The sequence below is a fragment of the Amphiura filiformis genome, chromosome 17, assembly GCF_039555335.1.
Source record: "Amphiura filiformis chromosome 17, Afil_fr2py, whole genome shotgun sequence".
NCBI classification, from domain to species: Eukaryota; Metazoa; Echinodermata; class Ophiuroidea; order Amphilepidida; family Amphiuridae; genus Amphiura; species Amphiura filiformis.
Genome location: NC_092644.1, coordinates 51,427,351 through 51,454,542, shown reverse-complemented (window position 1 = coordinate 51,454,542; position 27,192 = coordinate 51,427,351).

Below are 27,192 nucleotides of genomic sequence, written 5' to 3'. Positions count from 1 at the left end.
CTAGCAGTCGCGATTATCTTATATCACAAAGAGGCCACTTCATAGCTTTAACACTCTTTTATATTTTTTCTTTTATCTTTCTGAAAAATTAATTAATCCGCCACCTTTCAATTCCCCCGGGATATCTCTCGATTACTCCATGTGATTTACTGGCATCTGTGTGTTATTCTTGACTCATAGGAATACAAAGCAAAATATGAATATTAAATAAGCGATACTTTTACAAACTCCTTTGAGACGATTAGTACAAGCAGTTAGCAGCCTGGACAACCGATTCTTTAGAAATGCTTAGTCGCGCTGAAAGTCGATCGATACATGTTAAAATCAGCACAATTCAGAGATACACCTTTTTGCTATGAAATTAATTTTCTCGGTCAAATATAAAGCAATATTTTTTTTTTTTTCTTCAGTAATGTCAGTTAAAAACTTGGTGCTTGGATATACATTTTTTTACAAATCCTGGTGTTAAAATTAAGCATCAAATTGTGTCTTTTAGTGTGATATTTTGATTTTTATAGGCCTTCAGTTCGCCCGCGAGCTTTTTACGGAATTCATTTTTTAGCGTCTCAAACTACTATAGTTTGCTAAAGAAAGATATTTCCCACCTCTGTAAAGCACATCGTGTGGGTCTATATATTATAGTTTTGTTCGAATTTCCGTTTTTATTTTACCCTTTTTTTTTTCATACTCAGAAAATGTCTAACTCAGTACTTTTATCTCGAGAACAACCAACAGAAATAGTCGATATTTCCTTTGTTGTTTATCCAGGTCAATTTTCCATTGAAAGCAAATTGCCCGACCAGCGATTTGGTAGCCCAAATCCCCAATTGAGTGTTCTGGTTAAACATGATCAGTAGGAGCGCTATAGGCCTGGGAATTTCTTTGCTATATTGAAGTTCTAGCAACACTGTAGCCATGCCGGTATTCCTATTAAACCCAGGGATATCGATCCACAATGCTAGTATTAGCCTTAGATTTCACTCGTTGATTTTGAAAAATGGTCAGCCGGCAGTTAAAATAGTGAAATGAAAACGCAAATTCTGACAAAACTATGATATATCGCTCACGGTGATGTGCGTTAGAAAGTTGGGAAAAATCCTTCATTAGCGAACTATCTTACTTTGAAAAGCTAAAAGGTTGACAAAAAAAGGCTCGCGGACAGAGTTTAAGCCTATCAAAATCGAAAATCTTACACTAAATGACTACATTTCACGCCTAAGTTTAACACTAGAATTTGAAAAAAAAAATACAGTATCAAGCACTACAATTTTTCCTGACATTTACTGAAAAAATGAAAATGATTGCTTTTCATTTGGCCGAGAAAATTAATTTTACATCGAAAAGGTGTAACTAAAAATTTAGCTCATTTCAACACCAAATTCGATCGTTTGTATTGCCTCATTAAATGACTGAGTGAGCCTTGCCAAACAAAAGAATCGGTTGTGCAGGCTGCTAACTGCAAGATACGCAATGATGATATTTAAGGGGGTAGTGTTTGAAACTAGGTCACGAGAGGCACTCACATGTAAATAAGTGGTGTAATTGCAAACAAGTTTACTTTGAATGTTAGATTGGACTGTTAACAATTCCAGTGGAAAATTATGTTGACTACTCACATTTTAGTGAGGTTTCGCCACTACACTAGTGGTTTTATCAGACTGGCAACTCATCACATCTAACTGCTATCTTTTATAGGCAACAGGAACCGTTGAGGGCGTGATGAGTTGGTCAAAGATGTTGTTGAGTGAATAGGCCCCCTCGTCCTTGTTCAGAGTGTCTTTTCCTTTTCGGCGTATCCAGGTGGCCATCTGGAGGTCTTGTCAGCTTCCATGTCGATAACTTTTGAGTCCTCCCAATTGACTGTATTATACCTCTAGTCGTCTTTGTTTATTCAACAACTGTGTTTTGATGTGTTTTGAGAGAGCCTAAATGCATCCATATAATATCAAATGATGGCGCTAGCAACACACGTGCTAAAGTCAGAACTCACGAACTCAAGCCGTGCTTGAGTTCATGTGTTCGTGACTTCCTGAGTTCAAAGTCAGGAAGTCGTGAACTCAAGCGGCGCTTGAGTTCTTGTGTTCCTGACTTCAAAGTCGTGCTTGGATCTCAAGCGCGGCTTGTGTTCACGAGTTCATGACTTTAAATTCATGAAGTCAGGAACTCAAGAACTCAAGCTAACTCAAGCGCGGCTTGAGTTCACGAGTTCCTGACTTTAAAGTCATGAAGTCAGGATCTCGTGATCCTGTGTTCCTGACTTGAAGTCAGGAAGTCAGGAATTCAAGCGTGGCTTGAGTTCACGAGTTCCTGACTTTATGTCATGAAAATAGGATCTCGAGATAATTAAAGTGGATGGGCTTACAATTAAAATACCGTGCCGCCGTGAAAATTGAACAGATTTCATGAGTTCTTGAGATCCTGAGTTGTTTTAACTATTTCTTTATTTTTATATCTTTACTATCTCTTCATTTCAAACTGGCTAAGTCAGGAACACAAGAAGTCGGGATTTGTGATCACAAGATCCTGACTCTTGCGTTACAAAGCGAACCCACATGGCCCTTGGTTACTTCCGTAGGGACACTTTTAAAAAAGCTTGCCTTCCGGTAATATTTCAACCTGTGCCTTCGGGACATAAAAAAAAAATGCATATACCAGTAAGCACATTACATTCCAACACACATTCAACAGACGAGGCTGTCAGATAACACTTCCCCAGAGAGAAGTAATTCATTGATAGCGCAGTCACCCTCGGAGCCTTATTTTACCCTTAAAAAGATGAGCACTCCATTGTAATGCCTCTTTGAAGGTGTTTGGGGGAAGTATTTCTTGAACTGCATATCTCCTTGCCTTGGGTAGGTCTCTCTGGACTTAGGACCAGACTCTGGTGGGTTAAACTGGTTTTAAGGGATCCCAACCGTCTCGCTTCCCTCAGAGATAGATTTAATTAAATCATCATCAGAGATTGGGCACTCCATCCTACTTTCAGGCTAGGAACAGCTGGTATGAGTGGCGTAAACCAGCGTGCCAAGTCAATGCCCCATATTACCCAGCAGACCCTTGGGCTAGAGTCAGCTGAGCAGAGTTTGCACTGCTGGAACTGGGATGTGCAATGTCATAGGCCTATGACTGGTTACAGGAACCAAGTCTTACTATCAGTTAGCGGGGTAGTTCTGTGGTAGATCACCAGCGCGGTCATCTTCGGAGTCTAATTTCACCCTTCTTAAGATGAGCATTCCTGGTGTTAGTTCTCTCTTGGAAAATGACAAAATCGGTGTGGCACTGGTTACACAAGTGCCACACCGTTGCAACGATCCACCGGGTGATGAAAGGCAGCAGGCAGGACTAGTGTATAGCTATGAAAAGTATCGTTGAGGAATATTTTTAAGTGTCACTTGGCATATTTAGGTCTGAGTGTCTTGTGCTGGTTAGTCTTCTTTTTTATACCGGCCAGGTACCGGCCAGCCACAGCTGGCCGGTACTTATTAATTGCTCAAGTTTGTTGTTGTTTCTAACTTTCTATTAGATAGTGTATGAACAAAACAGAAAATATTGTCAAAAAATTATCAAGTTGTCAAGGCAAATAGAAATACCAAAATCGGTGTGTAAAGACAACAGAAGTTTTGTTGATTTTGCATTACTAACGTAAAATCAGTATATATTTTAGGAACTTTCTTTCTAAATTGAAAATTTGGCAAATTCGCTGGTCCTCTTACCATTCACGTTGACCTTATTAGAGTATAAAGCACAGGGGACAGTACATCCTTTACGTTTCTGAGATGAGATGTCTTCCCGGATCCCTACAAAAATGATAATCATGAATTAAAAATGTCATGTCGACTGATCATATTCACTGAACATGCTGAATGTAGGTATAAAAGGTGAATTCAAATTTGCCAAAACCACATCATTTTATATCAAGTTAAAGCCCTTGAATAAAGAAAGCCAAAACTGAAAACTGTTTTGTCATAGCACATTCCGCAGCAAAGTTACATCTTGTCAAAGGTTGACTTTCATTAAAAATATTCAGCCAACTTTTAATGCATCTCATGATAGCGCAGCTTTTCTATGTGGAGCTGCTATCAAAATTCCTCTAAAATTCCATGTGGAATTATCTCATCACAAAAAGAAATTGATATATTTGGGTCAAGTAAAGTATAGACAACATGTTTATGTAGGTTTGTAAGTTTCATAGCTACTGAATTTCATGATAAATCAGCTGTATGTCAGTCACGTATGTACATGTCATGCAAAATCCTAAAATTTGTTTGCAATCTTTGGTTTATTGTACTGCATGATGTACATTGTAGGAAGGGGTAAACAACATGATCGTTTTGTCTCCGTGACATTTATTGCAGGATTGTGTGTTCAGCAGCACGGCAGTGTGATGCCGGGGGATTCTCCGAGTCAGATTACCCCCCTCAAGTTGCCCCCCCCCCCCATGGCAATTTTGTGTAAATTTCATGATCGTTTACCACCCGAAATTCATTTTTACCCTCAGTGTCCCCTTGCCCGAGAAGTTTAGCCAAGAATTTGCTCACTGAATTCACATTCTAGCTAGAGTTCTCGAGTAAGTGCCCCTGGAAAAAATAATGGAGCTGCCCCTGGTGATCAGACAATGATCAAAAATAATTGTCAAAAAATAATGGAGCTGCCACTGGTGATCAGACAATGTGCTGCAATTTTCCTTCCCCACAAAGCTATCGTAGATTCACAGATTTTCAGCAATTTTCCTATGGGATTTCCTAATTTTTGCAATCGATTGGTGGTGGTGGGGGGCACATGCCCCCAGTGCCCTTATGATGCGACGCCACTCATTCTGACTTGCAGTGTGCACAATATCATTGTAATTCACTAGCATCTGCAAGGAAACGGTATACTTCCTAATTCTATTTAAAAAATCAAAAGATTTAATACTAAATTGTTCTTTGTTTCCTTTTTACTGTATACACAGATGATTAACCAACCACGAAACGGCCTAGGGAGGCTTCAGACCGTCGTCACATGGAAAACGGTGACCGGAGAATGTATATCCAGTTTTATGCCTTCAGCTTGCGAAATACCTCGACTTCATCAACGAAGCACCAATGATAATACCAATCCCAATCCACTCTCCCTCAAAAGTACTATCAAAAAACGGTACATTTTTTTGTACCATTATATCATAATGGATTGCTTCCAGCAAAAGTTCTTCCTGAAGACTACACACAACAAGTGGAACTCCCTCCATGGAAGACTCTTGAGCTGAGCTGCATATCATCACAATACAAATGTAGCAAAATAGATTGGGCTCTTCTCTGACTTCAGCAACCACAGGGTGATGTTCCAGATGCAGTTAAATTGGAAAAAGAGGGTATCGCACACTTTCGAAAATCACCCTTTAATCGATGCCTGCAGATCAGAAAAAAATAGCTACCATACATGATTTCTATGTTAAAATATTTTAAAATGTCCTTATGGGTGAACAGGGGTCAAATTTCCAACAACATGGTCCAAATTTCAAAATTACTCGGATTTTGTCAAAAACTGCAAAGTATTCCGCTGGTGAGTCTGGTCCCAATTCTGACCTTTTTGAACTCAGGAACGGTATGTCACAAACAGGTCAAACTATACTTTTTTCTAAATCGTTATGACCAGAGGAATGATGTTGCGTGTTTTTTGAAATCTGAGGAAGTTGGACATTTGTATAGACAACATGTTTATGTAGGTTTCTTTGAAAATTCTGTTCTTTTAATTTTATTAAATTATGTAAAATTGTGTGGGACCCAGTTTTAGCCAATTTGGCTGACTAGCAAATGTGTTTTATGAGGTTTGCCTTTCACAGCTACTGAATTTCATGATAAATCAGCTGTATGTCAGTCACGTATGCACATGTCATGCAATATCCTAAAATTTGTTTGCAATCTTTGGTTTATTGTACTGCATGATGTACATTGTAGGAAGGGGTAAACAACATGATCGTTTTGTCTCCGTGACATTTATTGCAGGATTGTGTGTTCAGCAGCACGGCAGTGTGATGCCGGGGGATTCTCCAAGTCTGATTACCCCCCTCAAGTTCCCCCCCCCCCCGTGGCAATTTTGTGTAAATTTCATGATTGTTTACCACCCGAAATTCATTTTTACCCTCAGTGTCCCCTTGCCCGAGAAGTTTAGCCAAGAATTTGCTCACTGAATTCACATTCTAGCTAGAGTTCTCGAGTAAGTGCCCCTGGAAAAAATAATGGAGCTGTCCCTGGTGATCAGACAATGATCAAAAATAATTGTCGAAAAATAATGGAGCTGCCACTGGTGATCAGACAATGTGCTGCAATTTTCCTTCCCCACAAAGCTATCGTAGATTCACAGATTTTCAGCAATTTTCCTATGGGATTTCCTAATTTTTGCAATCGATTGGTGGTGGTGGGGGCACATGCCCCCAGTGCCCTTATGATGCGACGCCACTCATTCTGACTTGCAGTGTGCACAATATCATTGTAATTCACTAGCATCTGCAAGGAAACGGTATACTTTCTAATTCTATTTAAAAAATTAAAAGATTTAATACTAAATTGTTCTTTGTTTCCTTTTTACTGTATACATAGATGATTAACCAACCACGAAACGGCCTAGGGAGGCTTCAGACCGTCGTCACATGGAAAACGGTGACCGGAGAATGTATATCCAGTTTTATGCCTTCAGCTTGCGAAATACCTCGACTTAATCAACGAAGCACCAATGATAATACCAATCCCAATCCACTCTCCCTCAAAAGTACTATAAAAAAACGGTACATTTTTTTTGTACCATCATATCATAATGGATTGCTTCCAGCAAAAGTTCTTCCTGAAGACTACGCACAACAAGTGGAACTCCCTCCATGGAAGACTCTTGAGCTGAGCTGCATATCATCACAATACAAATGTAGCAAAGTAGATTGGGCTCTTCTCTGACTTCAGCAACCACAGGGTGATGTTCCAGATGCAGTTAAATTGGAAAAAGAGGGTATCGCACACTTTCGAAAATCACCCTTTAATCGATGTCTGCAGATCAGAAAAAAATAGCTACCATACATGATTCTATGTTAAAATATTTAAAATGTCCTTATGGGTGCACAGGGTCAAATTTCCAACAACATGGTCCAAATTTCAAAATTACTCGGATTTTGTCAAAATTGCAAAGTATTCCGCTGGTGAGTCTGGTCCCAATTCTGACCTTTTTGAACTCAGGAACGGTATGTCACAGATAGGTTAAACTATACTTTTTTCTAAATCGTTATGACCAGAGGAATGATGTGGCGTGTTTTTTGAAATCTGAGGAAGTTGGACATTTGACCCCTGTTGTATGAAATTTGACCCCTTGGGACACTTTTTTGAATTTTTTAACATAGCTTACGCCTTACTGTTTTCTACACATTTTTTACGTCGATTAGAAGTTGATTTCCGAGAGTGCACTATACCCCCTCATGAAAACATTTTGGAGTTGCTTCCACCACCTACGCAAAAAGCTACAGCATAAACTTTTAATTTCACACAAATCAAATCAGGTCTGTATACATGAATGGGAATTGAACCAATCGTATAGGCCTATCATTGTGTAAAATTACATACCGGTAATTCTCCCTTTCATGTCTAATTGCCATGGCTCCCCTTGCATATTGCATATTGTGGAACCGTGCAATGGGCGAATAGATATGGCAAGCCCAAGCGGACAAAAATGTCGAACATAACGCTGTGCCTATCGAGCATAACGCCGTGTATGTCGAACAACACGCCGTGTATCGAACTCGTAACGCCATGTATGTCGAACACAACACGGTGCCTATCGAGCATAACGCCGTGTACATCGAACACAACACGGTGCCTATTGAGCATAACGCCGTGTACATCGAATACAACACGGTGCCTATCGAGCATACTAACGCTGTGTACATCGAACATACCCCCGTCTGTCGACCATAACACCGCCTATCGAACTCAACACACTGCATGTCGAACTAAACACGCCGTGTGTGTCGAACTCAAAACGCCGTGTGCATCGAACCGAATCGAATGATAACACCGCCTACCGAACTCAACACACTCTGGATGTCGAAGTTAACACGCCGGGTTCAGGGGGAGGTATACTCAATATATGTCCGGGTATACTATTATATGGAGATCCATTAAGGGATCTGGAATGAGCGTTTTGAGCGTTTCGACAGTATTTTTTGTGGTACATGAGAACACATCAGACATATCGAATTGCATTCTGAATACGAAGAATGTCTTTCTGATATCAAATAATTTTAATTTTTGAAATTCACGATATAATACAAATTTTATGACAAATTATTAAAATTTGATATTTTTCACATTTTGATATATAACAGACCTCGAAGTAAATTTTATAAATCTAATGACATATTCTTAAAGTGTACGTAGCTGGGAGGAAAAGCCGACGATCAATTGAAAATTTTGACCTTTCATATTAAAGATATGGATTTTTATCCCAAAAATACCTAAATTTTTTTGGTGTTTTGGGAAAAAATCCATATCTTCAATACGAAAGGCCAAAATTTTCAATTGATCGTCGGCTTTTCTTCTCACCTACATACACTTCAAGTATAAATTATCAGATTTATAAAATTTATTTCGAGTACAGTTAAATATCAAAAATATCAATTTTTAATCATTTGCCATAAAATGTGTATTGCATTGCGAATTTCAAAAAATCAAAATTATTTGATATCAGAATGACATTCTCCGTATTCAGAATGTAATTCGATATGTCTGATGTGCTCTAATCTCCCACAATAAATACTGTCCAAACGTTCATACCCCACCCCTTAAGTGATCCGTAATCAGGCACAACCGGGGCGGCAGAACTATCTTTCAGGGAGGTAAATAAGGATAATTTACTGGGTGGGCAATTTAATTTATTTTTGCCCTCAAATTAGGGAAAATAATTTACTGGGTGGGCAGCGGTAATTAATGGCATCCAGGCGTTTGGATTTTCAGAAATGTAGACTTGGTTTTGCGTAGAATTTGCGGGCTTTGATGTAAAAAGTGGACCTTACCCTCCCCTAAATGCATCTTATGCCAATATTCGCATATTCGTGTAGCAGCTTTCAGAAAACTTGTATACCGCATTATATTTCACTTCGGACATTTAAAAATCTTATAATAATTATCACTTACCATTACTCCAAGGTAGGGACAAAGTTGTAAAATTAGATAGGAAGGGTAATATTTTTATTTGGTATTATAGTCAAATAATGATTTGACTTTTACTGTGTAACTTCTTTTAAATTTGTGTTGGATATATTTGATAAGAAATTGTGAAAATCTGTTAAACACGAATTATAGGCCCTAAACCTATATTTATAAGAACAGAGATGCCACTTCCTAGGCCCTCTCAAAAATCCTGAAACTTTGTGAGCTTTTGTGGAAAAAAACACGCCTGGAATATTTAGTAAATTTGGATAAAAAAATCCCAATAATGGGCTGAAGATAATTAAAAGTGCGGACATTATGACGTTATCAAAGAGGGAAATCATGCAAAAGAAAGAAAAGTGGCATGGATACCGGATATTACTGGGAAATTCTTGTAAGCATTTGAAATTGGTTTTGACATAGGTATATGTTGGTATTCCCCGGTATTCTCCAATTCGGTAAATGAATATACTAGAATTTGGCAATATATGCCCACCCCTGAATTTTATTGGCCTATTTCCTAACTTGAATAAAATGTTTCGTCTGCAAATTATTATATTAAAGCCTTAATTAATGTACGATTTCCATCAAATTTTAATTTTGTTATTCTTTATTCAAAATGTTGAAATAATATTAGTAATAACTGCCGGGAAGGGTTGCTGTCATGTCAAATTTTAAGCTGAAATAACAAGGTAAAGTGAAAGAAATCCCACTGGTTATTTTGGCCATTTAACATGCAGTTCTACGAGGACATTATCATAATTTTTAAAATTATGATATGTCGAACTTTGCTCTGTTAACCTACAAAGACAATAAATTTGGCCGATTCCATTTAGGTGCAAGTTGGGACACGTGTAATCATTACTTGCAAAAAAATCAGGTTTGAAAAAAATAAACCAATTTCATATTATAATATCGTACATTAAGGCTTTAAAGTAAATAACATAGGCTCCGATGTCGCATGAAATAATAAAGACCCATGTATAGGCCTAATCACAGTCAAAAGGCGTAAAAATAATGAACAAAATTAACATGCAGGGCTATTCTTTCAACATTGAAAGTTTAGATTGATTGCAGGATATTATTTTCATAACTTAGTATTTACAATACTATTACCTATTTGTGGGTCCGTTTTGGCCCGGGTCCGTTATGCCCCACCTTCCTCTACTAATATATTAGAAAATGTTATAGGTTGTGCCCTCGGTTGTGCCTTATAGTATTCAGTTGCTCAATAGGTTACTAATATATTAGAAAAAAATGTTATAGGTTGTGCCCTAGTATCAGTACCCAATTTATATGTGGTATTTTTATTTGGGGTCCAAAGGTCATTAAGGGGTCACTTCCGGTATAAAACGAAATACCTTCAAAATGCTACTTCTCCCACAAATTACATAGGACGGTGACGCAACTTGCACATGCATTGCTATTACCCAGTGTCTATGAATCATACACAGATTTGAGGTCAAAGATCATTAAGGGGTCACTTCCGGTATAAAACCAAATTCCTTCAAAAAAAAAAAACACAGGAGAGTGACGGTATGTGCACACATGATTGACATGAATTATATTTACCTAATGTATATGTGATATATTTTATTTGGGGTCAAAGGTCATTAAGGGTCACTTCCGGTCAAAGACAAAAAACATTCAAAATGTCCCTTCTGTCACAAATAACATGGCAGAGTGATACTATGTGCACACATGCATTGACATAAAGGCAATGTCTGTAGGGTTTTCGTAGATTTTGGGGTCAAAGGTCATTAAGGGGTCACAACACGGCTGTGTTCGTGGTCTTAGACCACAGCTAAGTCTAGTTAGTATTTAGTTAACTATTTAGCTCTATTGGTGCAAAATAATAGGCCTAAGATGATTTCCGACATCGTTTTCGTTTCGACTTTCAGATCATGCACGCACTTTGTTTTTTTATTTAACATGTATAGACCTACAAGATGATTTCCGAAATAATTTGTGACATGATCAAGGGGAATGAGTCGGATGTCGCTAATATTATTTTTGAGACTATGGCAAAAACAATGTTCAAATTCTTTTGTTTTATCATTGTTTTTAGCCATTGATAAATTGCTCATAACTCGGTAACCAGACATCAAAATGTAGCATTAATTTGTAAACAGCTAGAAAATGATGCAAAAAACTTCCGATGAAAATTGCCGACAAGTGACTCGTCCCCCCTGATGATGTCCGGTAAGTGTGTTTTACCTTCTACATTCTACCTTCTGCTACAATTCTATCTTCTTCTACAAATCAGTGAGTTTGTGTGTGGTGAGTTGGCCACAAAAATTTTATAACATGTTTCTTGTGCCAAATCAGGCTTAATATTATTTAATGGTTTGCAGTGCTATGACGGTTTGATTTGAGGTGTGTGGTGGTGGTGGAGGGGGGGGGGGGGGGCAGTCCCAGACAAACGAATGGTATGTCTATGGGTGCAGTGGCGTAGCCAGCACTTTTTCAGGTGGCAAGGCAATTTTTCCAGGGGGTGAAACTTTGACGAAAATGGTAAAAAATGGGCTACAAATAGGGCGGCCAGCATCCCACGGGGGGGGGGTTACAATACTTCTCACAATGGGGAAGATGCCCCCTGGCTACCGGGCTGGCTACGCCACTGAATGGTAGTTGTGGGGGCGCAACACTAAATCACTACGCATTTTATGTAAGAACGAAATTCGGCTAATATAGTCCATAGTGAGTATGAGATTGTAGCGACCATATCTACCGACATGTTCACTTTAAATCACTCAATATCAGCTCATATGAATTCGACAAGTGTCTTCAATGATAACATGCAGAAAAAACGGACATTTTATCTCAAAAGCAATTCTCTGTGGCGGATGAAGACAACTTCCGATTTTGAAATGTGAGTGGTGAATTTAGTATATTTTTAGGCCATATTTTTTGCACCGCGAAATAGCGAAAAAAGTCAACGGTCATCGATATATGCCGACAAATGTTTTGGAATCTACAGAAACAGAGCTTTAATGTGATACCAAATTTATTTTTCCAAGTATTGCAGGGACGCCAGGAATGGCGCTCGAAGTAGGCCAAAATCACACGTTATCCTATGGGACGCTTATTTAGTGTTGCGCCCCTTGTGGGTGTGGGTAGATTGCTGCCCTCAGTCGTCAACCGTCTGGATTGACGACTGAGAAAACTACGTGAAAAAAAAAGTGACGGATTTTGCAACAGGATTCCTGTGGCATAGAGCATGCGCAGTTGTGTCCAAATTGACCTTTTGACCGAGTTTGTTGTTTTTAGAAGTTCGGAGCGCGATCTTGTCACAGCGGCGCGGTACAGGGACGCGGTACACGGGCGCCGCTAGTCAGTCGCGCTACGGCGCACAACCAAAGTCGCATTGAATATTTTTCAGAAGTCCGTCATGATATCAAGGCAGTTAAGCGAATGCCCTGGTGCCGTGTGTCATTACCGCTCATGCACTGATCAACCACACGATAAAAAGAATCGGGAAGCACCGTAAGAAAACTTGGCAATTGGTGGCAAGAAAGTTTCGCACCACGGACGTCGAAGTTCACTTTTCAAAGGGCGAACTGTTGTTACGAAAATCAAAACGACTGGTAAACATTTCTACTAAATGACCTCAAAAGGTCAAATCTTCTCATTTCGTCTGTGAAAAATAAAATGACGAAATTGCAACAGTGACTGTCACCCTTACGAGTGAAAATACAGCTTATTTAACCAGTGTCTGATGATTTATACTTAAAAGTGTATGTAGGTGGGATGAAAAGCCGACAATCAATTGAAAATTTTGACTTTTCGTAGTTGAAGGCATCGATTTTTTTACCAAAACACCAAAAAACTTAGGTCTTTTTGGGAAAAAAATCCATATCTTCAATATGAAAGGTCAAAATTTTCAATTGACCGTCGGTTTTCCTCCCTGCTACATACACTTTTTGTGGGACATGAGAACACCTCAGACCTATCGAATTGCATTCTGAATACGAAGCATGTCTTTCTGATATCAAATAATTTTCATTTTTTGAAAATCGCAATATAATACAAATTTTATGACAAATTAGAAACATTTTGGGTTTTTTTTCAAATTTTTGATATATAACAGTCCTCGAAGTAAATTATATAAATCTAATGATATATTCTTAAAGTGTATGTAGCAGGAGGAAAAGCCGACGGTCAATTGAAAATTTTGACCTTTCAATATTGAAGATATGGATTTTTTTCCCAAAAGACCTAATTTTTTTGGTGTTTTGGGAAAAAAATTCATAACTTCAATACGAAAGGTCAAAATTTTCAATTGACCGTCGGTTTTTCCTTCCTGCTACATACACTTTTTTGTGGGACATGAGAACACCTCAGACCTATCGAATTGCATTCTGAATACGAAGCATGTCTTTCTGATATCAAATAATTTTCATTTTTTGAAAATCGCAATATAATACAAATTTTATGACAAATTAGAATTTTTTTTTTTTTTTCAAATTTTGATATATAACAGTCCTCGAAGTAAATTATATAAATCTAATGATATATTCTTAAAGTGTATGTAGCAGGGAGGAAAAGCCGACGGTCAATTGAAAATTTTGACCTTTCAATATTGAAGATATGGATTTTTTACCAAAAGACCTAATTTTTTTGGTGTTTTGGGAAAAAATTCATATCTTCAATACGAAAGGTCAAAATTTTCAATTGATCGTCGGCTTTTCATCCCACCTACATACACTTTAAGTATAAATCATTAGGTTTATAAAGTTTAGTTCAAGTACTGTTAAATATCAAAAATATCAATTTTTAATGATTTGCCATAAAATGTGTATTACATTGCGAATTTTAAAAATCAAAATTATTTGATATCAGAATGACATTCTTCGTATTCAGAATGCAATTCGATATGTCTGATGTGCTCTAATGTCCCAAAATAAATACTGTCCAAACGTTCATACCCCACCCCTTAATGGCGCTGGTGTGTGTATAGACTTCCATATATTTTAATACATGTACATGATATATGAACTCACTACATATAACTCACAAATTTTGATAGAAGGTAGAAGGCAGAAGGTAGAATGTAGAAGGTAAAACACCTTTACCGGATGACGTCACATTTACTTCATCAGACTTTCAGATGGTTCATGCACATACCCTAACTGCTACACATGCTTTGTGGTCTGAAGGTATTTAGTTAGCTCTATATTGGTGCAAAGTAATAGGCCTACAAGATAATTTCCGGCCATTAATATTAACCATGCATAGACAACTGGTATACATGTACATATCCAGTAGAGTCTTCTAATTAACATTAGCACTAGGTTTTTTCTTTTCTTTTTTCTTTTTTTTTTTTTCTTTTTTGTTGAAAACATGCCCTAACAAAACCCGATGTTAGGCCTAAAGCTTCTGGTGGGTGGTCCACCTAATCAATGAATTGTTAGTTTATGCATAAAGCCAGTGCAAAAATTTTAAACATGCTTCGTGCATAGTTGAATATGGGAAAGTGAACATTTTAAAGTGTTGTAACTGGAAAATGGAGTTTCTTTGAAAATTGTTTTGAAAAAAATAAATGCCAATTGCTATTGTCATTTTTTCAATGTGAAGGTGGTTGAATTAAAGCATATTTTGAAAGTAGAGTGTCCCTAAGCATGGTTAGGGTTTTGAAGTACACAAAGAGTACAATTGTATGAAAATGGTTGGTGCATTATATACCAGAGAAAGTCATGGAATTCTTTAATTAAAATCATGGGAAGTCATGGATTTTTTTGCTCATGAAGTGTAAGAACCCTGCAAAGATTTGTGCCGTCCGGACTTTTTCAAAAATCAGTGAGGGAGTCCCTTATTATTTGTTACTTATATTGTTTTTTACCATCCATTTCTGTGTAAAATTGCAATTGCAAAGGCTTTGGCAACACATCATAAAAACAGGGAGGCCACTAATATTTTTTGTTATTTCCCCAAAGCCCTAGGCCTACCCCTAGCTTGAAGAGAGTGTTTGCAACACATGTTTATAAATGGTAAGCAAGAACTTCTAAACATGTCTTTTCATTGCAACAATTTTAGAAACAAAGAAAGGGACCAAAGAAGAAAAAAAATAACACAAATATTTGAACATCTTCAAAAATCGGGCGGGGACGTTATTTATTTTCAATTGGCCTCATCGGGAAGTAGGCCTACCGCATCGTACTTTCAATTCGTCGCCGAAGAAAATCTTTTCTTGTTCTTTTGTCGCTTCTTAATTAAAAGCATTCATCATTTGCATTTTTTTTTAAGTTTAAAACTCTACTTCTGATATTTTGCGATATTTTATACTACTTAAAAGTTAAAACTATTTTCAATACACCTGTAGGCCTATCCGGTCATTTTGGGCAATGACTAAGTAAATAAAGGGTTCCCAAACCAATGCTCATTATTTAACTTTTACAAGGACAAATTGAAATAGTTACTTCTACATGTTATAAAACTATAGTATTATATTCCATGCCACACACCAACTCTCACTGGTATACTCTCCATGTACAACTTTGTAGTTGTGACTTTGCAGTACAAGACCTAAAAGATGATTATAATAAAATAGGCATGACCATGAGTGACTGGTCACCCTTACGAGTGAAAATACAGCTTATTTAGCCAGTGTCAACATGGGGTCCTCGGTTTGAATATTTTCCTAACATATTGGACTAACTCCACAGCTATATCGTTTTTCACAATATAACAGTAATGAAAAAAAAACTGAAATTGTTCGTCATTTTTCGGCACAAATATTTTTGGCAAAAAATGACGTCACAGACATAAACAACAATCTCCTAATTAGCATATGGTCGCCATTCCGCCAGCTAGCTCGTCCTGTGATTGGTCCTTTAGTTATCTAGTTTTTATTCTATATCGATGCATGATATGGACTGGAAGATAATCAGTCGTCACTACGAAGCATACACAGTACATGCGAAGTGTAGACGGCTGATTGGAATTAGTCTAGGGTGTGGGACTGAATATGTGGGTATATGAAGAGGGGGCCCGGTGTTAGAAGATGTGGGTGTGTAGATGTACGGATGTAGGTATGGGCCTATGGGTAAAGGAATGTGGGGACATTTATTGTATTGCATATTGGCATGATTGGGGTCAGGGAAATAAATGTCCTTAAATCACTACACTGAAGTGTAGAAACAAACAACTTTATCTTCATGGCTTGCTGGTGTCCCACTTTATACCTTATTTATAGTGGGGAAATACTAAGTTGCAAAATTAATTTAACACTTATCCCACAATGCAATATTATTTTGACTTAAACATGCTGATGCTAAAGTCTTGAATTATTATGCACAATTCAATTAATATAATCAGAGCAGTTTTTACATTTGACCTGCATGACCTTTGACCTCAAAAGACCCCCACTTTGCTTAATTACATGGTTTATATTCTTCCAGCCAAATAGCTTTTCAAATTTTGAGTCAACAGTTCCATCCTATAAAATTTCAGTTTAGTATTAAATGATCACTTCAATGGCATCAAAATGAATACAGTCAATATTTCACACACAGACCTGAGACGAATATCCCTGCGAATATCCGTAGCAATCAGTCATATATATATTTTATTATAATCATAAGATGGATCCCATTACATTGCATGATGGGAATGCTGACCACATTAAACTATGTTGTGGTTTGAACAAAGATGAATGGAGGATTTATTTTAGACCTTGGATTGATGGGACAATAGTCATATTTAGTTCAGACTTTAAGGCTAGCTTCAGACTCCGTATTGTACGTACAATATTGTATGTACAATACTTTTCGTGACGTCAAAAAGTATTACACGTGCAATAAATATACGTGCCACGACGAGTTGAATCAGATTAAATAACGCGCTATAACCCTGGCGGTTCATTGTTTGCTAAATCCAAGCGAGGTCACCAGAAAATCTATGCAAGAGAAATTTCTACTGCTGCTGATGAAAAATCCTAGAGTGCGTTTGGAGGTTTTTTCTGCACTTTACCAGTAGCCCTAATAAATTCATAAAACAATAAAAATTAAATAAAGATTTAGGGCAAATGTTTTTACTCACTGCTCATCTGATCCACTTTCCCAGGAAACTAAATACCGATACTCCTTAGTTTTTCCCTGACTTTCCAGACATAATTATGAGTAAACATCAAATTTAATGTTTACAAAACAATCAAATATATATACATTCTTTTGCATTTTGTACATAAATATTGATATCAATAATGTAGGCCTACAAACATTAAAAAGGGGGCCTAAGAGTATGTCTATTTTTAATCATATACTAATTCCGCCATGCCCAAACATATCTTATTATGAAATCGTGTAATGGAACCCAAATTCCAATCAAAAATAAAAACAAATTTGTTATCAAATACACTAGGCCTATACATTGTATTATAGGAATTTAATAGATGGTTCATTTTAATAAATAAATAGATTAACACGGGTAATGGACAAGAAATATTTGGCAATACCGGATTTACCAGAGAGCCAGTGGATAAAGAAATTAATTAAAATTAAAACAAATTAAATGAGAAAATGAAAGCAAGGACATTTGGCGAAGTATTGTTTTAGAATTCGAAGGAGTCCTAAATGTTATCCTGGCCCCAGGACACTGATTAATGTAAATTCGAACCCATAGTTAATTTAACTACTTTTGCCAGCATCATGTGATTTATGCCTATTTTTAATAAAATTCCGAAATCTGACGTATCAACGTTGTATCGTGCACAAATTATGATTCGAGACTATTTCATTTGACACGGTTGTATGGATTTCAGAAGATCGGTCCTATAATAGATATCGATTAGAGAATTACAGCAAGAGGCTTTGAGGATGCCGTAATCCTCTTGACCATCAACCAATCAGAGAGACATATTTCAGAAATATATTCGTAGGTTTGAAACTCTTTCAACTTTGAAATATATATTTCAAGTAATCTCGTTTCACACTTTGGCTTGCAATAAAGCCACGAAGGGGCGGTAATGTTAATATACGATTTCAGTCAAATATTGGTGCAAATATACGATTTCGGTCAACTATTTGGCTATCCTTTGCCCAAAATTATGAAATGTTTATTAGTAACAACAACTCTTAGGAGGGTTTTCGAGTAATTTTAGCGAAATAATGAGGTTAAATAAAAGAAAACCCACTTACAATTTTGGACGCTTAACTGTGGTGTTCTAGGGGAATTAAAATATCACAATTAACATGTTTAATTCAAAATCGTTGTCCTACAAGCCCATGTTCAGATTGTGTGAACATTACAAATACAAACAATAAGGTTGAAAAATAAATAGCCATTTAAAATGATTTTAAAAGATCGTCTATTTTGTAGCTTTATGACACTGAATAGGCCAAATATCTGCCTCTGACGAAAAAAAATGTTTTCCATGCTGATTTGTTTTTGTAACAAGTACCGTATGTCATTTCAAAAAGAAAGAAAAAAAGGCGGATATTACTTTTAAAAACTCAACGCATTACTATTAATACGCCTATAATTAATGAATGAAAAAGTATAGAAGGCGTTGCATCCGGTTCCGATGAGGGGGGAGGGGCATGCAAGCCGTTTTCGGCAGTTTTCCTATGGGATTTTCTATTATTTCAGATCAATGGGGGGGGCTTCCGTGCCCCTAACGCTACGGTTACTGCATTAACACGTTTATGGATGTATTGTGATGATCATAACTTAGGCCTATCATAACATGCCTCAACGATATCAATATCATTGATATGTAAAAAGGTGTTGCAAATTCATAACACAGCGTGTTATAATGTAACGAATGCTATGCCAAAACTTTAAAAATTAACAAAAATATCAGTATCAATAAAATCAGAACCAGAATAAATACAAAGGCCTACAAATAACACCTTTAAACTTTCTAAATCAATATATGACTAAATATCAGTATAAATGAATCTCTAAATCAATTAATCAATCAGTTATCAATCAATCAATCAATCAATAAATAAATAAATAAATAAATAAATAAATAAATAAATAAATAAATAAATAAATAAATAAATAAATAAATAAATAAATAAATAAATAAATAAATAAATAAATAGGCCTAAATAGATAAATCTATAAATAAATAAATAAGATCTGAATGTGCCATTTATATTATTATTACAATTTTAATATTATTAATATTAGTATTAATACGACGTATTATTAACTTTAAAAAGATGCCCATTGATTATATAATAATTCAAGTACAGTTGAATCATGGTAGGTATTATGATACCTACCATGGTTGAATACAAGAAGACATTAAAAGATGTTCATCATTCCGTGCACTCACTAAATTTAGAACTCTTAGAAATTTGGCAACTCCGTATCAATTAAGCAACCAATGATTGTAGCAAAATATATATTTTCCCGGTACATACTATTTATTGCACGTGTAATACTTTTTGACGTCACAAAAAGTATTGTACATACAATATTGTACGTACAATACGGAGTCTGAAGCGCGCTTAAGGGCTGGGGTATGAACGTTTGGACAGTATTTATTGTGGGACATTAGAGCACATCAGAAATATCGAATTGCATTCTGAATACGAAGAATGTCATTCTGATATCAAATAATTTAGATTTTTTGGAAATTCGGAATTTAATACACATTTTATGGCAAATCTTCAAAAATTTATATTTTTGATATTTAACAGTACTTGAAGTAAACTTTATAAATCTGATGATTTATACTTAAAGTGTATGTAGGTGGGATGAAAAGCCGACAATCAATTGAAAATTTTGACCTTTCGTATTGAAGATATGGATTTTTTTCCCAAAACACCAAAAAAACTTAGGTCTTTTTGGGAAAAAAATCCATATCTTCAATATGAAAGGTCAAAATTTTCAATTGACCGTCGGTTTTTCCTCCCTGCTACATACACTTTTTTGTGGGACATGAGAACACCTCAGACCTATCGAATTGCATTCTGAATACGAAGCATGTCTTTCTGATATCAAATAATTTTCATTTTTGAAAATCGCAATATAATACAAATTTTATGACAAATTAGAAAAATTTTGGTGTTTTTTTCAAATTTTTGATATATAACAGTCCTCGAAGTAAATTATATAAATCTAATGATATATTCTTAAAGTGTATGTAGCAGGGAGGAAAAGCCGACGGTCAATTGAAAATTTTGACCTTTCAATATTGAAGATATGGATTTTTTTCCCAAAAAGACCTAATTTTTTTTTGGTGTTTTGGGAAAAAAAATTCATAACTTCAATACGAAAGGTCAACATTTTCAATTGACCGTCGGTTTTTCCTCCCTGCTACATACACTTTTTTGTGGGACATGAGAACACCTCAGACCTATCGAATTGCATTCTGAATACGAAGCATGTCTTTCTGATATCAAATAATTTTCATTTTTGAAAATCGCAATATAATACAAATTTTATGACAAATTAGAATTTGTTTTTTTCAAATTTTGATATATAACAGTCCTCGAAGTAAATTATATAAATCTAATGATATATTCTTAAAGTGTATGTAGCAGGGAGGAAAAAGCCGACGGTCAATTGAAAATTTTGACCTTTCAATATTGAAGATATGGATTTTTTTACCAAAAAGACCTAATTTTTTTTGGTGTTTTGGGAAAAAAAATTCATATCTTCAATACGAAAGGTCAAAATTTTCAATTGATCGTCGGCTTTTCATCCCACCTACATACACTTTAAGTATAAATCATTAGGTTTATAAAGTTTAGTTCAAGTACTGTTAAATATCAAAAATATCAATTTTAATGATTTGCCATAAAATGTGTATTACATTGCGAATTTTAAAAAATCAAAATTATTTGATATCAGAATGACATTCTTCGTATTCAGAATGCAATTCGATATGTCTGGTGTGCTCTAATGTCCCAAAATAAATACTGTCCAAACGTTCATACCCCACCCCTTAATGGCGCTGGTGTGTGTATAGACTTCCATATATTTTAATACATGTACATGATATATGAACTCACTACATATAACTCACAAATTTTGATAGAAGGTACTAGAAGGCAGAAGGTAGAATGTAGAAGGTAAAACACCTTTACCGGATGACGTCACTTTTACTTCATCAGACTTTCAGATGGTTCATGCACATACCCTAACTGCTACACATGCTTTGTCGTCTGAAGGTATTTAGTTAGCTCTATATTGGTGCAAAAGTAATAGGCCTACAAGATAATTTCCGGCCATTAATATTAACCATGCATAGACAACTGGTATACATGTACATATCCAGTAGAGTTTTCTAATTAACATTATTAACATTAGCACTATGTTTTTTCTTTTTTTTTTTTTTTTTTTTTTTTTTTTTTTTTTTGAAAACATGCCCTAACAAAACCCGATGTTAGGCCTAAAGCTTCTGGTGGGTGGTCCACCTAATCAATGAATTGTTAGTTTATGCATAAAGCCAGTGCAAAAATTTTAAACATGCTTCGTGCATAGTTGAATATGGGAAAGTGAACATTTTAAAGTGTTGTAACTGGAAAATGGAGTTTCTTTGAAAATTGTTTTGAAAAAAATAAATGCCAATTGCTATTGTCATTTTTTCAATGTGAAGGTGGTTGAATTAAAGCATATTTTGAAAGTAGAATGTCCCTAAGCATGGTTAGGGTTTTGAAGTACACAAAGAGTACAATTGTATGAAAATGGTTGGTGCATTATATACCAGAGAAAGTCATGGAATTCTTTAATTAAAATCATGGGAAGTCATGGATTTTTTGCTCATGAAGTGTAAGAACCCTGCAAAGATTTGTGCCGTCCGGACTTTTTCAAAAATCAGTGAGGGAGTCCCTTATTATTTGTTACTTATGTTGTTTTTTTCTATCCATTTCTGTGTAAAATTGCAATTGCAAAGGCTTTGGCAACACATCATAAAAACAGGGAGGCCACTAATATTTTTGTTATTTCCCCAAAGCCCTAGGCCTACCCCTAGCTTGAAGAGAGTGTTTGCAACACATGTTTATAAATGGTAAGCAAGAACTTCTAAACATGTCTTTTCATTGCAACAATTTTAGAAACAAAGAAAGGGACCAAAGAAGAAAAAATAACACAAATATTTGAACATCTTCAAAAATCGGGCGGGGACGTTATTTATTTTCAATTGGCCTCATCGGGAAGTAGGCCTACCGCATCGTACTTTCAATTCGTCGCCGAAGAAAATCTTTTCTTGTTCTTTTGTCGCTTCTTAATTAAAAGCATTCATCATTTGCATTTTTTTTAAGTTTAAAACTACTTCTGATATTTTGCGATATTTTATACTACTTAAAAGTTAAAACTATTTTCAATACACCTGTAGGCCTATCCGGTCATTTTGGGCAATGACTAAGTAAATAAAGGGTTCCCAAACCAATGCTCATTATTTAACTTTTACAAGGACAAATTGAAATAGTTACTTCTACATGTTATAAAACTATAGTATTATATTCCATGCCACACACCAACTCTCACTGGTATACTCTCCATGTACAACTTTGTAGTTGTGACTTTGCAGTACAAGACCTAAAAGATGATTATAATAAAATAGGCATGACCATGAGTGACTGGTCTACTATCTACAAGCCATGATTGAAATTTGTATGCACTATAGACTGAAAACTACACTATTTTATTATGAACTTGCATGATGCAAGCAATTATTTATTTTTGCATAGGCCTAATAGAAGTCTTTTGCAGTGAAGTTTCAGAGCTTTTCAGGTTGATCACTCCTCATACATAGGTCTGTTTTAGGTAATCATACCACTGAACATGCCGAGAGCCATAATATAACTGTAGTTTTTGTGGGCAAGGTATTTCATAAAATCTATAGATTTATAGCCTACACTGTATATAAATGTGATTTCTGGCATTGCATTTTACATTCATCTGTTTGTTGTTATCAACATTCTCAATGGTTAATCAGTCACCCTGATAATAGTATGTACCAGGTTTAAAAATATCAATAAACTGAGTCTGGGCCTAAAATGAGTATAATTTTTGAAAAAGAGACTGACAGGGCAAAATTCTATTTATATAGAAAAAGGGGTTTATATGGCAAGAAGAGCTTATTTAAAATCTGTTGAAACCTATTTCCAATCGGGCCATTGCCGGGTGACCTAAACACAAAAAGGAGAGTGAAAATTAGGGTAAATGCATCTTCTCTGGTAAATGTGGTCGCACAATCCCGTCGCCCATTTCTAATTGGTACACCCCACCCTGGCCTTATTGCTTGACTACTGAGTGGATCTTTTATTAATAACAGGAACGTGAAACTTATCTACTTATCTAAAACAGAACATTCTAGTTGATCATGATAATACTTGCTATTCAACAGTTCAATAATTATTTATCGAGCTACTGATGTATGTTTGTAATATGGCAATTTCCTTCCAGCAAAAAACACCCAATCAATCTATCCCGGCAATCTATCCATTCTCTGCACCACACAAAAGGATAAAAAAAAGTCATATTTTACAAACATGTTTTAATATGCAGCTCATGATCAGAAGGGAATCTCAAATCATCTTCTCTGCTCAATTAATAAACCAACATTTAGAAACCAGAATCCGCAATGGTCTAGGAAGAACTAAATTGCATAGCAAGCTATTATGATATTAACAACCAGCTAATATAAAAGAGTAAACCTATTCAACCTCATCATGTAATTTGTACAGGAATAATAGACAATGGGATAGGCATCCCAGTCTGCTGCCCTCTTTTGAAATATGTATGCTAGGTCTAGACAATAGGCGCCATATTGCAGGAGGGTTAGAGTTCATAGAGGAAACGTTAAAGGTTAGTAGATTAGGTCACCCAGGCACATCACTAATGTGTTTCACGAGTTGTAATACGGACAGGTAAAAACATTGATTTCTTAAAATTCTCCCGATTTTTTTAAACTACTAAAAAAAGGTTAGTACTTCAAACCATTCTTTGGTGAATCTATGCAATATGACGGTAATTTTTGAAACATCTATGAATCAATCTTAAACATCTTCATGATACACCTGTCAATTATTTTTTTTGCGCATGGTCAAAGCGTGCTCTTACGCTATCCACAGACTATCCGGTGGAAACTTCAAAGCAACGATCATGCGTTAATATTTACAAAATGGCGAATGATGTAGCCTAGGTCGAACAATAGCGTGACGTAGTTTCCGGCATTGTTCCTATGCACTTTCACCCTCCTGATTTGTATCACTATTGTATTTTAATGCTTGAGTGGCAAATAATGTACTTATAGGGCTGAATAGAGTTATCGCAACAAAATTAACATTAAACAGTTAAACGCACATCCACAATAGAAGCCTCCAGCTATTGACAACCCATTGTATTCACCTCTGAGAAAGTTTCCCTGTGTGACACAGGGAGCGTGTTTATAGTGAGCCATATTATGCGGTATTTAGCTGGACTGCCACGCAGTCTTTATTTGTTTATGTTTTACTAACCATTGCAAATCTAGACTACGCGGTAGTTTAGCTAAATAACGGAAAGATTGTCTCACTATAAACACGCTCCAGGATACTTCTCGTTTTTTTGCCACGGCAGTGGCTATAATACGGAATTTCCACTTAAAAAATAACCCAACTGGGTGCTATGTGGGTCTCTTATCTTTTAATTACTTTATTTATTACACCCAATGTTGGTGGAATTCATGTCATTAATTTGGGCTCATATACTCCCTCATACTGCTATTGTTGCCAGATTAGCATGGGGATTTGCTTAATTTGCTTATGCATGAAATTTAATTCATGTTTATAGTTGACAAAGCTTGACTCCTTTGTTTGTACCTATATGCTTCGTCCTGAGTTCTATCCGACCACATGCATGCACTCCATGGGATTCACTGACTATTGGGTTAAATCTTATCTAATGCATGATGACCTTGACCGTCCATGAGATCCAGATAAACAATTTTCGCCAGCAGTTACATATATAGAAGATTAGGAGTAGAACTTTGACTAGAATAATTTAGGCAGTTATTAAATGTGCTGGATTTGTGTTTTGTTTGTGGATAAATTTGGCTATAATCAACAAAATCAGGTGCATGACTCAATTTCAGTTCAGATTGACACCAAACATGTTCAAATTGTTAAAATTTTGATAAAAATATGATTATAGTGGCGGTTTGCTAAACAGGGCTGAAAGGGCTAAGCCCCACCACTTTTTCCAAAGCATGCTTTATATTTTTTACTTCTCAAGATATACAAAAAAATCACTGAAAATACACAGAAACTTGTCCAAAAAAATAAATAAATTCAATTTGTAAGCGATGCCAAATGCCCATATGGCACACCTTACATTTACAATTGCAATTCGGTTTGCACGCGCACTTGATAGTGTAATGACAGCACCACATGTCCCCATTGGCTTCCTGTACATTGGGCTAAAATGACAAATCACCCTTATGCCTGTCTCTGCTGCATGCTTCCACTTCACTTAAATACTACACTTACAAGGGCAGAACTATGTTGACACTTTAATCGGGTATACTACGGAGACCTTCTTTGGCGCACAATTGGTCTCCCTACAATTAATTATGCATGTTCTACTTGGGTTTGTGGAGGTCAAACTGATGTTAATAAATTAGAAAATCTTCGAGATACATTCTCAAAATCCCCATCAATACAGCAAAAGGATCCATATATGGTGATTTAGGCTGGGATGCACTTTCATCCATTCAAGATGTTCAACGTGTTGGGTATTTTCACAGACTCATTAACATGAACCCAAATCGTTGGCCAAAACTTTTCTTTAATGTTATGTTTAATGTATATCGGAATAATCATAATTTACGGTGGAAATGGTTGTCGTGTATTGAAGACAGACTTACAAAATGCGGCCTAGATCACTTATTTAACAACTTATAGTTCCGAAAGTAATCATAATTGGCTTCAGACTTTCAAATCAATAAATAAGGATATTGAATATAATGACTGGGTTAAGGGCTGGGGTATGAACGTTTCAGTATTTATTTTGGGACTTTAGAGCACATCAGACATATCGAATTGCATTCTGAATACGAAGAATGTCATTCTGATATCAAATAATTTTGATTTTTTGAAATTCGCAATTTAATACACATTTTATGGCAAATCATTAAAATTGATATTTTTGATATTCAACAGTACTTGAAGTAAACTTTATAAATCTGATGATTTATACTTAAAGTGTATGTAGGTGGGATGAAAAGCCGACGATCAATTGAAAATTTTGACCTTTCGTATTGAAGATATGGATTTTTTTCCCAAAACACCAAAAAAATTAGGTCTTTTGGGGGAAAAATCCATATCTTCAATATGAAAGGTCAAAATTTTCAATTGATCGTCGGCTTTTCCTCCCAGCTACATACACTTTAAGAATATATCATTAGATTGATATAATTTACTTCGAGGACTGTTATATATCAAAATTTGAAAAATATCAAATTTTTATAATTTGTCATAAAATTTGTATTATATTGTGATTTAAAAATGAATATTATTTGATATCAGAAAGACATGCTTCGTATTCAGAATGCAATTCGATAGGTCTGAGGTGCTCTCATGTCCCACAAAAAATACTGTCGAAACGCAATAAACGCTCATTTTGGATCCCTTAATACACACCCATGACGTCGCGCTATTGTTTTACCGCTCCATTATTTTCCACGAATGGAGCGATGATCACAATAACACGCCATTCGTAAATGCCTTTCTCTTTTCTCTGAAAAGCAAATACTTTTCAGGGAAAAGTACTGGCATTTACGAATGTAGTGTTAATATCAATTGCACTTTTGAAAAGCAAGTATTTGCGAAAAGTGCGGTATTGTTATCATCACTTCATTCATGCAAAACAATGATACGAAAAACAAGAAGAAAATGATTTTCATTAATACAATAAATTGAGGAAGCGGATAGCAACATTTGCACAGTATTGTCATGGGACCTGAGAGCACATCAGACATATCGAATTGCATGCTGAATACGAGGATTGTCCCTATACCTAATAATAATAATAATTTTGATTTTGTGAAATTCGCGATATAATACAAATTATTAAAATTTCATAT